This window comes from Amblyraja radiata, chromosome 11 (genome assembly GCF_010909765.2).
Source record: "Amblyraja radiata isolate CabotCenter1 chromosome 11, sAmbRad1.1.pri, whole genome shotgun sequence".
Classification (NCBI taxonomy): Eukaryota; Metazoa; Chordata; class Chondrichthyes; order Rajiformes; family Rajidae; genus Amblyraja; species Amblyraja radiata.
In genome coordinates this window covers 20012770-20029088 of record NC_045966.1, presented here as the reverse complement: position 1 = coordinate 20029088, position 16319 = coordinate 20012770, and positions in this window count along the sequence as shown.

Genomic DNA, 16319 nt, shown 5'->3' with positions numbered 1-16319 from the left:
AAAGTACGTCGCCAGCGCATGCCACCTAGGAGGGCATTCAGAATACATGAACTTCCGCAGGGTCCTGTGTCAGAGAGCCGTCACCTGGGTATGGACGCAAACCAGCACCTGACCGTCCTCCTCCAATGGGAGGCTCAGAACCCCAGCAGAGACCCAGTGATTCTTCTCTCCTCAGAAGTTCACCAACCTCCTCTAGACAAAAATAGAGGTTGGGAGTCCTTAAATTCAAATCCACACCTCATATCGTCTTAAGGCATCAGATTAAAATATAAGCATAGATACTTGTCGATTGTCATCTATCATCCTCTCTCAGCCGACAGAGCAGTAGTGTTTCACGTTGAATAATATTTGTGCAAACAGTGCAGAAAAAGCTTAAAGCCCCTGTCCCGTTTACGTGTCCTTGGCACGCTAATTACGCAACCTCGTGGTCGCGTAGAGGCGCGATTTCATGCGCACACACAGCCGTCTGGAGCGCGTGACGTCATTTGAATACAATACAATACAATACAATACAATTCAATTTATTGTCATTTGGACCCCTTGAGGTCCAAACGAAATGCCGTTTCTGCAGCCATACATTACAAACAAATAGACCCAAGACACAACATAATTTACATAAACATCCATCACATTGCTGTGATGGAAGGCCAAAAAAACTTATCTCTCCACTGCACTCTCCCCCCCCCGATGTCAGAGTCAAAGTCAAAGCCCCCGGCGGGCGATGGCGAATTGTCCCGCGGCCATTAAAGCCACGCCGGGTGATGCAAGGTCGCACACCGGGTTCTTGGTGTTAGAGCCCTCGGCGGGCGCTCGCAGTCCCGCGGCCACTCCAAGCCACGCGGGGCGGTGCTGTAAGGCCCCGCTCCAGGAGCTCTTCAACCCCGCAACTCGGGCGGGAGAAGTCGCCGTTGCGGAAGCCCCGAAAAGCGGTCCGCCCCCAGGGACCCGCGGGCTCCCGGTGCCGCCGTCTGCCAAACCCGCAGTTGCAGCCTCCGAACCTCCGGAGGTCGGGTCGCAGCAGCGTCCACCACAGCTCCACCCGCTCTGGACTCGGCCAGCTCCGCGATGGTGAGGTGAGTAGTCAGCACCAGAGCCCCCGGTCTTCCTGTTGGAGGCCGCTCCTCGTTGCAGCCCCAACGACAACGGAGACCCGACAAAGAAAAGGTTGGGTCTCCCGTGCAGGGAGTGATTTAAAAGTTACCCCCTCCCCCCCACACCACCCCCACACACATACCCCAACAAAAAATAACACAAACTACATAAAAACATAGACATAAAATAATAAAAACGCAGACGGACTGCAGAGGCCGCTGCTGACGAAAGTCGCGCCGCCCACCGAAATGGACACAAAAGATGGACACAAAATGCTGGAGTAACTCAGCGGGACCGGCAGCATCTCTGGAGAGAAGGAATAGATGATGTTTCATGTCAAGACTCTTCTTCAGTCTGAAAGAAGGGTCTTGACCGGAAACGTCACCCCAGGCCGAGTTCGGAGATCGTTTGCATGGGTCTGCTGCTGTTGGAGGTGAGACATCAGGGTCTTGGGCCTGTCCCACTTTGGCCGTCAGTTACGCGACAGGCCGTTGGCGCGCAAAGATTTTGTTCGCTACAAAAATTTTGGAGCCCCGCGTGATGCCGCGCACAACTCCATACCCCTCAGCGCTTCTCAGTGGGACCGGCCCCGCGCGGCCACACGATGCCCGTGCGCATCAACGTGATGACGAAGTCGCGTAATTTACCTGCCAAGGACACATAAGTGGGACAGGCCCTTAAGGCTTTATCTATCAGCAAGTATGGAACGGTACCATCAATGATCATACTGGGTGAACAATGAAGAAAATTGTTTCCAGATTCTTTCCACAATAGTAAGTGAGCGATCCAAGATGATGGATAAACATAGACATCCCCACTATGATGTCCAACAATGCATGCAATTCTCCTGAGGACATGAATCAGCTGTGCATACTTCATGCTTTGGCTTTGGGAGTCCTGCCATGATATAAAGGTAAAAGCTAACACTTCCATTCAAATGCGCCAGCTTTTAAGCAGCTTAAAACCTGAACATGAACAACAATTTTTCCTCCAAAGACAGCTTTGATGGCAGCACAGTGGGGCAGCGTTAGAGTTGCTGCCCTACAGTGCCAGAGATCCAGTTTCGATCCTGACTACGGGTGCTGTCTGTATGGAGTTCGTATGTTCTCCCTGTGACCATTTGGGTTTTCTCTAGGTACTCCAGTTTCCTCCCACATTTCAAAGATGTGCAAGTTTGGAGGTTAATTGGCTTCTGTAAATTGTCCCTTGTGTGTAGGATAGAACTGGATGATCATTGGTCGGCATGGACTCGGGGTGGGAGGGGGGGGGGGGGGGGGGTGGTCAAAGGGCCTCTTTCCACACTGAATCTCTAAGCTAAAGTAAAAGTAGCACTCTTTCTGAAGGTAGCACAAGAATGGGGTTGAAAGGGAATAGTAGTGCGAGAAGAATGTGTTGATCAAGCATGTGCTGCCAATGGCCCATCGTACTGCTGGGAAGCTGAAGATGACACAAATATCAGAACCATCAGTACTTTATTTGCCAAGTATGTTTTGCAACATACGAGGAATTTTATTTGCCAAGTCAGTCATACAAATAAAAGCAACAGATCACCCAAAACACATTTTAACATGAACATCCACTACAGTGACTCCTACGCATTCCTCACTGTGATGGAAGGCAAAATAAAGTTCAAGTCTCTTCCCTTAGTTCTTCCGCGGTCGGGGGACTTGAGCCCTCCGTTCACGGGACAATCTTGACTCCCATAGCCGGCGGCGTTTGGGCCCTCCGCGTCGAGGTGATCAGCTCCTGCATCGGGGGGATGTCAGCTCCCCTGCGCTGGACGATCGAACCTCGCATCGGGGCTGGTCAAACCTACCGTGATGTTGGAGCTCCCGATTCGGCCTCTCCCGAGACTTCGAGCCCTTGATGGTAAGTTTGCAGGCCGCGGTTGGAGCGATCCCAGGCAAGGGATCAGCTCCGATGTTACATCCGCACCCGTCGATGGGGCTCACGATAGTCCGAGGAGGCCTCCAGCTCCATCGATGGAAGGCCGCAGAGTGCACCAGAGAATGCGATGCAAAATCAATTGGATCAACAGCAAGGTGAGAACCTGAAAAACATTTCCCCCGATCCCCTCCCCCTCCCCCCACATAAAACAAACTGAAGAACATTAAAACAAACTTGTAACAAACACTATAAACAAAAATTAAAAAAAGATGAAAAAATGAACAGACTGCCAGTGGAGCTGCTGGTGGAACTTGATAGGAAAAATGGAAACATGTAAGGAAGTGATTTCTTTTGTGCTTATAACATTTCATCAGATATGCCAAAAGTTTCATAAAGATTAATTTGGACAGTGTAACTACAGTCACTGAGAATGGCTATGGAGTAAATTTACATTCTCAATATCCTTACTGTAGAGATGCTCACTCTTAAAATAGATAATTAGACATTTAAATGCTATCTTTCCCAAAATATATGGTAAGCGTTGAAAGGGCAAATGTGCAGTATCCCCTTCTGTTATGCTACCAATGGATTTCAAATAATAAGGTTGCTGGGAAATATATATATGTCACATTTTGAAGCCTTACAATGATAGTGTTACTATTTAAACACCAACTAAACATTTTTTTCAGTTTCTGATTTATTTTATAAAGCACTTTGGGAGTCATAAATACAGAAATAAATAAATTCATTTTTAAAGATTTGCTGAATAAAAATTCTAGATGCAGAACTAATAAGCCTGTTTCTGTTGCAAAGTTCAATTAAGCGTTTGACCTAAAACGTCACCCCTTCCTTCTCTCCAGAGATGCTGCTTGTCCTGCTGAGTTACTCCAGCATTTTGTGTCTATCTTCGATATAAACCAGCATCTGCAGTTCCTTCTACACTTATATATTACGATGTGCTCATAGCTGTAAACAGCTATTTTGCAGCTGTGAGTGGTTGTTGCCTGGCATTGACTGAGTGGAACTAGTGGAATCTGTCGTGCATTATGAAAAATGTTAACCGTATCTCTCTCTCAGAGTGCTGTGTGCAGAGATAAGGTATGCGTGCAGTATATTTCTGTTGATCCTGATGAGAAGGTTCATGTGGTAATGTGTTTTGTTTGGTTTAATGTTTAACAAAAGGTTTCACCATTACAACTGAATCATTCTTTGTTTCAATCATTTAGAGCAGAAATAAATTGTGAAGTGAAATAATGGTTATCCCGCAGATTGCAAACCCCACTTAATGTAAACAGTGCAATAATTTGAGAAAGATTCCTGTGTTACCACCTACTTTCTATTTCGCTGTCAACTAGATAGCTGGTTTTAGACATATTTTTCCTTCTATGAATCCCATAGGATTAATTGAAATGTCTAAGTTGCAGTTTCCCCTATGTTTTACTGTTGTCAGTTTTAAGGAAAGCTAATCCCACAATACTGCCACTGCTGCACCTGTGGGAGGCATATGAAGGAAGCCTCATTCAAGCGGAAATTTCTATTTGACAAGTAAAACAGTTTTGTCTGCTTATAATTGGAGTGAAATGCTATAGGCTCGCAAATAGTTTCCATTCAGTACCCAAAATTGTAAAACCCCACACTTAGAGTTAATTCAGGGCTGAAGCAAATACTGAAAGCTTGTACTCACTGTTTCTGTCCAAGCCATACCTCACAGCAGGATTTTGAGGTGAATTAAACACAAACTTTAAATCTTAGCTCGATGCTCTGAGTCCACGTCCTAGTCTGCTCTATATCATACAGCCCTCAGTAAGACCACATTTCCTTCTCTATTATTAATGGTGTGTCAGTGGAAGGCGGTGGAGAGCCTAATATTCTTCTGCCAGCCTCCACATTTTACCATTTACCAGGACCCCATAAATTATTTGGGGGGGGTTGTGATTTATTTTTCTCTGGGCGAACACTTGTTTCATTTTTAAGTCTCAATTCTCAATTGTATGGGACTGAAGTTTCTATCAGGAGGCGGCAGATGCACAATTATGAAAAGGAAGATTTTTAAACATTCCTTCATGCTACAGAGCAGCTAGCAAGAAATCAAACAGCTTCACCAAGGTAGCAGGAATCCCCATGGTGCAGGAAGCGATTGACTGTATTTGCATCACTTTGTAGAGATTTTCAATATCAACTCTGCAAAAGAAAGGGAATCCAGTTGCTTCAGGCTTCTCCTAAATGTTATCTGAACAGCAAATCATTCAGGTTAATTAGAGAAGACAAACATCGATGATGAAATTCACCACTGACTTCAGGGTGCCCGCACAGCCTCTGGTCGATACAAGAAAAGGGCTTTTGAAGAGCAAGACTTCACACTGGCACTTGCGGAAACAGCACCGCATAAGCAGGCTTCTCAGAGCACGAGAAACAACCACCACTGACGATGTCTTTGCAAAATCTTCATTCACTGGAAAGATGAGTGAAACAATGCCAGCACCTTCTCTGAGGCAATGGCCCCTATAGTAAGTTTTGAAAAACTCTCGATCTGTATTCAGCTACAATGGGCTAGCCATATCATTCACATGTCTGCCACCAGACTTCTGAAATATACACACTATTCTGAGCTCTGTCATGGATGAGATTACCAAGCACACGTGAAAAGCATGTGTTCAAGACTTACTTGAAGAAATTTACCATCATTACAGGTGTCTGGAACATTTGGCCCATGGTCACACTTACTGTAAAGTGGAGAAGGAGAGTTGGAAATAACCATCCAAATTCTGACTAATATCAGGGACACTCTGCTGACAACTGCTAAAAGATACATTTAGCTATTAATTCTCTTCTCACTCATAAGTGGCTCTGTATCCAATCAAGACACATGGTGATCAGTCTCAGTCAAGCTTTCACAATCCCATTGTTCTTGAAACCTCAGAACATGGTTCCACCTGAGTGAGTATTAGTTCCAGGTCAGCGCCGAGTTCTCAGGTTCTTGTTCTTGTTTTAGTTTTAGAGATATAGCGTGGAAACAGGCCCTTCAACCCATTGAGCTCGCCCCGACCAGCGATCACCCGTACACTAGTTCCATCCTACATCCTATGGACAATTTACAGAAGACAGTTAATCTACAAACCTGCATGTCTTTCGAGTGTGGGAGGAAACTGGAGCACCCAGAAAAAACCCATGCTGCCACAAAGAGAATGTACAAACTCCATGCACCCTTAGTCAGGATCAAACCCGGGTCTCTGGCGCTGTAAAGCAGCAACTCTACTACTGCACCACTGTGTCACCCCGTGTGTTATTCCAGGCTTCAGTAAAGAGTGAAATCTTGTTGCCAAGACCCATCTTCCTCTTGTTCCTTCTGTTCTTCTCCAATGATATAGAACTGCATAGATATTCCAGTCCTATTTCATCAACCTTTGTCCCATTACAACTGGACAAAAATGACCCTCATCATCATTCTCAATCTCCACACAACCAATCATCACTTTGCAGTATCTCCTTCCCACCTTATCTTGTACATCACAGGTCCAGATGCCAAACTTCTCCACAGTCCTCTAAAATAACTCTGTTTCCTCCACCCTCAATGACTAGTTTACTCCTCCCCCCGCCCTACCATACCTTCACAATCATTTTTGTTACTCATCACAATCCATTTCCTCGTGTTGTCGACTCTGTGGCAATGGAAGATTGCTGAGGAAATAACTTCATAAGTATTTTCACATGTAAGGCTTATTCTGACAGGCCCTCCTTTTCTGCACAACTTGGCATCCTGCAACTCACACATGTCATAGTTATCATCGAAGTGACTAATTCACACTGATTATCTATGGTGGGCTGCTGGGTTCACACAAATCAACTAAAATGTTTCCTGAATATCTTCCACCGATTCTCAAAAACGGAAATTTTGAGGTTTAAACTTCTTGCAAATTGATGCTTTGCACAATATTTAATAAAACGATTAAAACATACATTTCTTGACTATTATCTTATTTAGCAGTTCCAAAATCTCTCAGTGACAGCTTGGATATTTTGCTGAAGCTATAATCATAGCCAAATTTGAAGATTAAGTGGATACAACACAACATTCTATCAAAATGGCCCAGTGCCAGTCAGTTACATTTTTAGATTTTTTTTCCTTATCACACATTGCATTCTGGTGAGCAGTTTTCTTTTAAAACATAATAAAGAAAGAAGAGAAAGCCATCATGGACAATATGATTTTTTAAATAGAAGACTTTAAATGTGTAAGAGAGAGAGAAAAGAGAGATTGAATCAACAAGGAATGTGCGCCAGTATGTATAAAGATGATGTGTACAAAGAGGACAGAGGTGGTAGGACAAAGAATGACCCAGAAAGAAAATAAAATGTTTTGGTCCAATTACTCATTTGTTGCATTTGTAGCCATTGTGTTTAAAAAAACATTGGACCAAGAGAGAGCAAATCCAATGTTAGCCAGAGAGAAGGGAGTAAGAGATCAAATAAATCTCCTCAATAAAAGAGAATTTTCTTCATTTAATATTATTTCAATTAAATATACAAAGTTAGCAGGTCTAAAGAATTCTGAGTATTTCCAACTTTATTACCTTCCATTACAGCGATGAATGTTGATTCCACTGTAGTGGATGTTTATGTTAAATTTATTTTATGTGTGTATTGTATTTTTTTCACTTAGTAGGGCTGTGTGGTAACTCAAAGTTCACTGTACCTTAGTTGGTTAAGTGACAATAAATGCAATCTTGAGTTTGAACTTGAGCTTGAACTTGATTTACCACACATGAGGTTGCAAATGAAAAGCAGAAAGAGGCCTCAGTCACTCAAACCTACTTAGCCATTTCATATGCTAATTGCTGACTTGGTTGTTATCTCGACTCCACATTCCACTCTGCCCATGGTCACCTTTCAATCCCATTGCACATCAAGTAGCTACAATATCTACCTCTGCCCTACAAACAACTTCAATAAATGTAAGAAAATAAGTGAAAAAAAAAAAAAAAGCCCTGAGTGCAACCAAGACAGTTTGTAGTTTAGAGTTAAATGTCATTGGTATTTGTAATGTCCAATAACCTGACGGGTGCTGGAAAGAAGCTGTTCCTGAACCTGGAGGTCACTGTTTTCACTCTTATACCTTCTTCCCGATGGCAGGATTGAAATGAGAGTGCGAAAGTGTGTCTTACATTGGCGATTCCTTGTTTTTCTACATTCACCCATTAGATGAAACGTCTTATGTTCATCCATTCTGTCGACACCCCTCAGGAACTTGAATGCTTCAAATAAATTCCTTCTCACATTACTAAGTTCCTGCAGGCACAACTTTAGAGTTTCAACCTTTACTCATAAAAGAACCCATCCGTTAATGTATTTAATTGTAAGGATAGATGTCGCTCAAACAGCCAGTTTGAAACAGAGGAAATAGGACAGAAACAAATATTTTTAAAATGTTGATCAGACAATTTTATTGATCATTTTAACTTGATTGTTTTAAAGTTGAATTTTGAAGGTAACCTGAACAATTTTGAAGGAAGCAGCTCCAGAAGGGAAACGAATAATGGAAAAGAAACTCTGGTGTATGAGTGAGAGAAAGTGAATAAAAAATTAAAAGTACTTTGTGTCACCATTAAACATGAAGGGAGGATGTATAATTATGTGGGATGTTGAATGGAAAAGAGAAATGATTAATGAGAGGATAAAGGTGTAAGGGGATAAAATGAGTGAGGAAAAACATGTGTTTAGATGAACAACAGGACCATTTTTTCCTCTTAAACCCTGCTCTGACTATAGCCTTCCATCACAAGTGGCTACTTTTCCTGACAAAGCCTTCCATAATAACCTGTGAAGCACAATGAGAAGACAGAAACAAGAAAAGAGAAGCTAGAAGCAGAGGAGAAGAAATAAATGGAAATTGCATAAGACAGGAGATACTTAGCAGACTGGAATGCGTGATGTAGGTAGTACAATATATTTATATTATGTCAAAGGCAGCATCATGCAATCTTGCTCCTATACTATTTCTATCCTGTCAAGCATTCTAATCTTGCTATGCTATGCTTAGACCTCCACTGCCCCACTTGATTTTTTATCTATTGATTGCTGTAAATTGGAGATTCTTAATGTTTGATGACATTGCTGCTCGACCCCAATCCCTGGCCAAGTGTTTAATCTCATTCAATATAAGATTTATTCCCAGTTTTAAAAATGATCAGTGTTTTAACATTTCCAAAGCAAACAGGGCTTTTTCTTGCTCCATACAGGGCATTTTTGAACAAAAACAGTTTGTATTTTTACTATGTATTTGAAACTACAAAATCAACCTACAGCCGTTATGCACATTACAAAAAAGAGCAATAAGAATCATCAATAACGTTGGATATCTTAAACATACCATTACAAGGTTAATTCCCGGGATGGTGGGACTGTCATATGCGGAGAGAATGGAGCAGCTGGCCTTGTACACTCTGGAGTTTAGAAGGATGAGAGGGCATCTCATTGAAACATATAAGATTGTTAATGGTTTGGACACGCTAGAGGCAGGACATGTTCCCGATGTTGGGGGAGTCCAGAACCAGGGGCTACAGTTTAAGAATAAGGAGTAAGCTATTTAGAACGGAGACGTGGAAACACATTTTCTCACAGAGAGTGGTGAGTCTGTGGAATTCTCTGCCTCAGAGGGCGGTGGAGGCAGGTTCGCTGGATGATTTCAAGAGAGAGCTAGATAGGGCTCTTAAAAAAAGTGGAGTCAGGGGATATGGGGAGAAGGCAGGAATGGGGTACTGATTGGGGATGATCAGCCATGACCATAGTGAATGGTGGTGCTGGCTCCTGCACCTATTGTCTATTGTTCATTGTCTATTGTCTATTGTCTATACCAATTTATTATTCTTATACAAGTCACATACACTGAAGTTCACCGATCTGGTTAAATTTAAGACTACACAAATCATGTGCAAAGCAAGAAATAATTTACTTCCGGGAAACATACACAAACTGTTTATGGAAAGACAGGGTGGGTATAATTTGAGATGGGAACTTAATTAAAAAAAACTCAATGTCAGAACAACTCTTAAAGGTACAGTATGTGCATAGCAATTTGTGGAATGGTTTGGAACAGGAGATAAAGCTTAGCACAAACATAATTCAGTTTAAAAAGATGTACAAAAACACTTTTTTTTTAAAAGATATTGGGATGAGGATAGGTGATTTTGAGTGGGATATTTGTTATACTGATTGTATTGGGAAGGGTGATTATAGGGTGATGGGTTGTATATATGACTAAGAGATAAGGTATAGTACATAAGGGTTTTTTCTTGTTCTTTTTTATTTATTTATTCTCTTTTTTGTATGGCTTTGGAAATATTTGATTAGTGTATAAATGTAAATAATTTGGTGTATATATGGAAATAGGTATTTATAGCTGCTAAATTTGTATAAGATAATTATAAGCAGTTGAATAAGGGGTGGGAATTAATAAGCTTTGGCTTCTTCCTGCTCCTTTTCGGTTCATTTATTAATAAATATTCTTATGACAGTTTATAAATATTCTTGTTTTGGGTTTTTTTGTACGCTGTTCATTACTTGCTTTTTATTCTTTATTCTGTTCGAAATAAAGAATTGTAATAATAATTTAAAAAACATTGACCACTGAAGTGTGTGAAATTTCAAAAGAGGTTTTGAAATATTTTCTTCCTAAATGCCAAGAGCATGCTTCAAGGGCCAACAGGACCATTTTCAGTACTCCCAGACTCAATGCAAACTCCATAAATAGCCCTTAAGCTTCATGCCATCTCACTCCTACAGTGACTTGATATGAGAGACATTTTAGAATGAAGCATTGCTGGAAGGCCCTTTGCAATATGTGTCGATGGAAAACGAGGATTGGGGAGTAGCACAGCTGGTAGTACTTGAAGGCATATGATAATGAACCATGGCAAAGCAATTAATACAATAGGCATCCAAAACTGCATGAAGGCAATACAGTTAAAAATAATTTGCATGGAATGATTTCACACCCCAATTGCAGTGTTTTTACAATAGACTACAAAGGAGAATTTCTAATTCAAATTCTTATGAATCAAACAATATTTCAAGTCAAGTCAAGATTATTATCATAAGCTTAAGTATGGTGAGATACAGGTACAGATACAGTACAATACAGTTGGTTGCAGCAGCAGCAGCAACACAGACACATAATCTCACACAAACACGCAAAATCAAAGTATACATAAATTTTACAAATATCATGGGCTCTGGCAATCTTTAGCAGCGTTTTATTTTTGTATACCGGGATATAGTTTTAACTAGTATTTGCATCCAGTGCCTGTGTTTAATATACAAATTAAAAGGATATAAAATATTTAAAAGCCATGTATTATCATCACCTAATATGTGTGATCTGGTACTACAGGAAAACTTATGATCTGCTTTGGTATGAGTCCTGAATTTTGAATATGTTTGCACCATAGATATTAACACATGAGACTTTCTGCATTATGGTGAAAGCAACCCAACTTTGAAACTGAATTTTGTTTTCCCATTTCTTATTATAACATTGCAGCTGGAGTTTCATTTTTAAATATATATTTATTCCACTGAGTATTCTCAAAAAACAAAGAAAAATCTGAAATTGGAAATATGGTAGTGACCTTTCAAAACATTTTCATTCTCATTATGGAAAATGAGCATCCCCTTCTGTTAGCTCTTACCATCTTTTTTATCGTAATGAATTATTCTGCTTTCTTGGATTTATTTAGCTATACAAAGTATGAACCTTTAAAAAATTGCAATTACTGTGATACCTGCAAAATAACAGCTATTAATGTGTGAACCAAAAAGCAGGACAAAATGTCAACTAAATCAGAATAGTCCAAGTTAATATAATTATTGAAATGCCATTTAACAGAAACTATTTTCATCAAACATCAATAGGATTGCACAGTTACGCTATAGGACTTTTCAAAGGATTTTCTTTTAAGATCTGTAAAGACTCGCTTGAATAACCTGATAAGATGATTAAAATGTCACATCTGAAAAACAACGGATTTTGGGAATTAAAATTCAGAAATTGAAATGGAAGTGACAACGGAATGATAACATTATTTGCGCATCTTACTTCCTTGGTAACATACACTATGATGGAAATGTAATTTGAATTATTTATATTTGGATGCTTCCTTGGTATTGGTGTCTATACTACTAACATTCACAGTATGGTTATAATTACCCAACTATAATGTTCCATACCTAATGCTGATTAATAGGGCAATGTAATGTAACAGTGTAATGTAACAAGCTGTTCAAAGAATAAAATCAGCTTCCAGCATCTTTGTTAATGCAAGTGTGGAATTGCTACCTTGAACAGCAACTGAGCTGAAAAGTTGTGGCCTAACTTCAGCATATAAAAATGAATTAATTTCTCACTCTTTCGGCATTTAATATGTAGCACAACAAATTGCCCATGGAGTCAATTGCTTTTCCGACCATTGAAAGCAGCTATTCAGCAATTATTTTCCTTACATTCTTTTTCTTGGTTTTCAAGATTTTTTCTTTAAATATCTCCTCTATTCAACTCTCTTCCTCTGATCATTTCACTGAGAGGGATTGCCGTTTGGTATTTTACCCTGACACGAAGCCAATGCACACCTGTACACTACCAATGCGATTCTCACTTTAGTTTAGTTTAGAGACAATGTGGCAACAGGCCCTTCAGGCCACCAAGTACATGCTGACCAACGATCACCCATACACTTGTTCAATGTTATCCCAGTTTTGCATCCAACGCACTTGGGGCAATTTACAGAAGCTAATTCATCTACAAACGTGCTGGGCTTTGGAATGTGGGAGGAAACCAGAGCACCCAGAGATAACCCACACAGTCACAGGGAGGGCGGACAAAATCCGTACAGACAGCACCCGTGGTCAGGATTGAACTCTGGCGCTGTAAGGCAGCAACTCTACTGCTGCACTAGTGTGCCATCTAAAGGTTTTCTCCAGAAAATATTCAAGGGTAAGATTGATTCGATGATTTTCCTGTAAACAATCCACAAAACCTGTGATCGTACTGTATATCTACTATTGTCCAACCTATTACTTTCAAGACCTTTAAAGTCCATTAACGGTAATTGTATCCACAAAAAATAGGAGATTTTTTTTCCAGGAGTTAAAAAGTACAACTTAAGAATCCTGCTTTCACTGCTAGGAAATTGACCTAGCATATATCCGTGTGAAAGAGATGGAAGTATCTTCTCTCCTAGAAAGAAATGCTATTTATAGAATATAATTGATCACATTACAATCATATGACTCAGAATTTCAGAATGCAATGAAAGCTAAATTGGAGACCACAACATGACTGAAATCATGATTTGCAACTGATTTTCTCAATTTTAATCTTCTACAAGAGACAGAAATATTCATATTGCAACTTCATTAATTTAATTTAAATAATCTGCTGGCACCAATGACTATATTACTGGTCAAAGAGCATGACCAAAGGATTACTTCAGTAAGTGCCTAGCACCAGCTCCACACAACCAGTTTGCACACTTCAAGGGGGCAGCAGTGGCTTGTAGTGGAAGTCATTCCACAGATCTTAGCAGCTCACAAAACAATGGGAAAAAACAGGGGTACCTAGATATTCTGACAGCACTTGAGGCCTTGGCAGACGAGGAGAAGAGAAAGTTCTTTAGTCAGAGCATGGTGAATCTGTGGAATTCATTGCCACAGATGGCTGTGGAAGCCAAGTAAATGGATATTTTTAAGGTGGAGATAAACAGATTCTTGATTAGTAAGGGTGTCAGGGGTAATGGGGAGAAGGCAGGAGAATGGGAAGGATAGATCAGCCATGATTCACTGGTGGAATAGACGATGAGCCAAATGGCCTAATTTTGTTTAGAGATAGAGCGCTAAAACAGGCCCTTCGGCCCACCGTGTCCGCGCCAACCAGCGATTACCCCACACATTGATATTGTCCGACACACACTCAGGACAACTTATACCAAGCCAATTAACCTACATTCCTGTGCATCTTTGGCATGTGGGAGGAGACTGAAGAACGGAGAAAACCCACGCGGACATGGGGAGAACGTACAAACTACATGCAGAGAACACTCATAGTCGGGATCGAACACCGAACTCCAGCGCTGCAAGCGCTGTAAGGCAGCAACTCTACCACTGCGTCACCGACCGTGCCTTCGAACAGTGCTTCTACTTCTGCTCCGAGAACATATGAACTCATAAGATACAGCTCCCCTCCATGCCAGGGGCAGTAATTGAAATGGGAAGAAAATATATGAGGTTATTAAGATGAATCAATTCCCAAGGGTATGAATACAGTGCTGCAAAATTATTAATAACTTTACATGGATTATCAGGGTCAGTAGGTTCATCAACAAATTATATCTATCTACTGCTACTGTCTGTTGTCCATTGTCTAATGTCTATTGTCTATTCCCCCCCCCCCCCCTTGCTTCAGGCAATGTGTCAGTGAAAATATTCACTGAGACCTGAGTAAGAGAAAAGCAGCAACTTTATTTGTTGACAGAGCTCTGGGAGAAGAGTAATGACCCCACCGTCTGTGAGCACCTTCTCCCCGAGTGATCCTTACAGCTGGTTTATATATATATTATTGTCAAACAATGGCAGGTGTTTACATTATCTGGGTGATGGGCCAGTCAACCCCTTAGCAACTCAATCATGTTTTCAGTTATGTTCGCTCAACCCTATCCATATTTTGGCTATTGCAGGAACTCAGCATCTGGTCTTGTGACTTAAGCTATGCACCATTCTCCACTTGGGGTGGGAGATCGCAACCTTCATGTGGTCTGCCCTGTTTCAACTAATGCAATCAACCTGGCGTGCACAATCAAATAAGATCAAATAGAACAAGTTGTCCAACAGAGACCGAATGAATGAAAATGAATGAATTGATGTTCCTGCCGAGCAAGAAGAAGATTCTCCACTTGGCATTTAGCCAACAAAGTCAATGTTCAGTAAGCATGTTGCATTGTCCACATAGTCAAGTATCCCAAAATCCTCTCTGGTTCCAAAATTTACTCCAACATAGTGCAACCCCTGTATCTAATTAGCAATTGTTGGGCCCTATCAACTCTCATGTACCACAATGGTCGATCATACCTTCACATCTCAATTTGTGTACTTACCTCAGCAGGAACATCAATTCATTCATTCATTCATTCATTCATTCATTCATTCATTCATTCATTCATTCGGTCTCTGTTGGAAGTTAAGTTTGACACAGTTGACACCCGAGACAACAAACCAACTGGTGTCATAAGGTTAGTGATGGGAGTAGAATTACTGTAGGCCATTCGGCCCATCGAGTCTACTACGCCATTCAATCATGGCTGAACTATCTCTCCCCCTCAACCACATTCTCCTGCTTCCTGCCTCCACCCTATAACCCCTTACACCAATACAACATTTCTTGATGTGCAGATAGTGTTGTTAAATATGGGAACAGTGATCACAAAATTAATGGCTAGTGCTGGCAAAGAAGATTTAAAATTAATGATATTCCATCTCTCATTCCAATTTCAAACAGGGTGCAAGGCCACCATATTCAAATGCAGTTTCATGCCATTTCGAGCAGGGTGCATGGCCACCAAATTCAAATGCAGTTTCAAACCATTTCAAACAGGGTGCAAGGCCACCAAATTCAAATACAGTTTCATACCACTTCAAGTAGGGTGCAATGCCACCAAATTCAAATGCAGTTTCATACCATTTCAAGCAGGAAGCAAGGACACCAAATTCAAATGCAGTTTCACACCATTTCAAGCAGGGTTCAAGGCCACCAAATTCAAATGCAGTTTCATGCCATTTCAAGCAGGGTGCAAGGCCACCAAATTCAAATGCAGTTTCATACCACTTCAAGCAGGGTGCAAGACCACCAAATTCAAGTGCAGTTTCATACCACTTCAAGCAGGGTGCAAGGCCACCAAATTCAAATGCAGTTTGATGCCACTTCATGCAGGGTGCAAGGCCATCAAATTCAATACAGTTTCATACCATTTCAAGCAGGGTGCAAAGCCACCAAATTCAAAAGCAGTTTCATACCATTTCAAGCGAGGTGAAACCACCATGAATCACCACATAAAAATCACATAAAAAACCACATAAAAAAACACTTAAAAAAATCACATAAAAAAACACATAAAAACCACATAAAAACCACATAAAAACAACATACAGTTCAGTAGACATTCAGTGTGTTCAGTTGGTTCACAGCTCAGACAGAGTCGTGACCTCTCTCTCCCTCATGTTACAGAGACTGAGCCACACCCACATTTCCGGCATTTATAGCCCCTCCCCCTCTCACCGGAAGGGGTGAGGCCTTCATG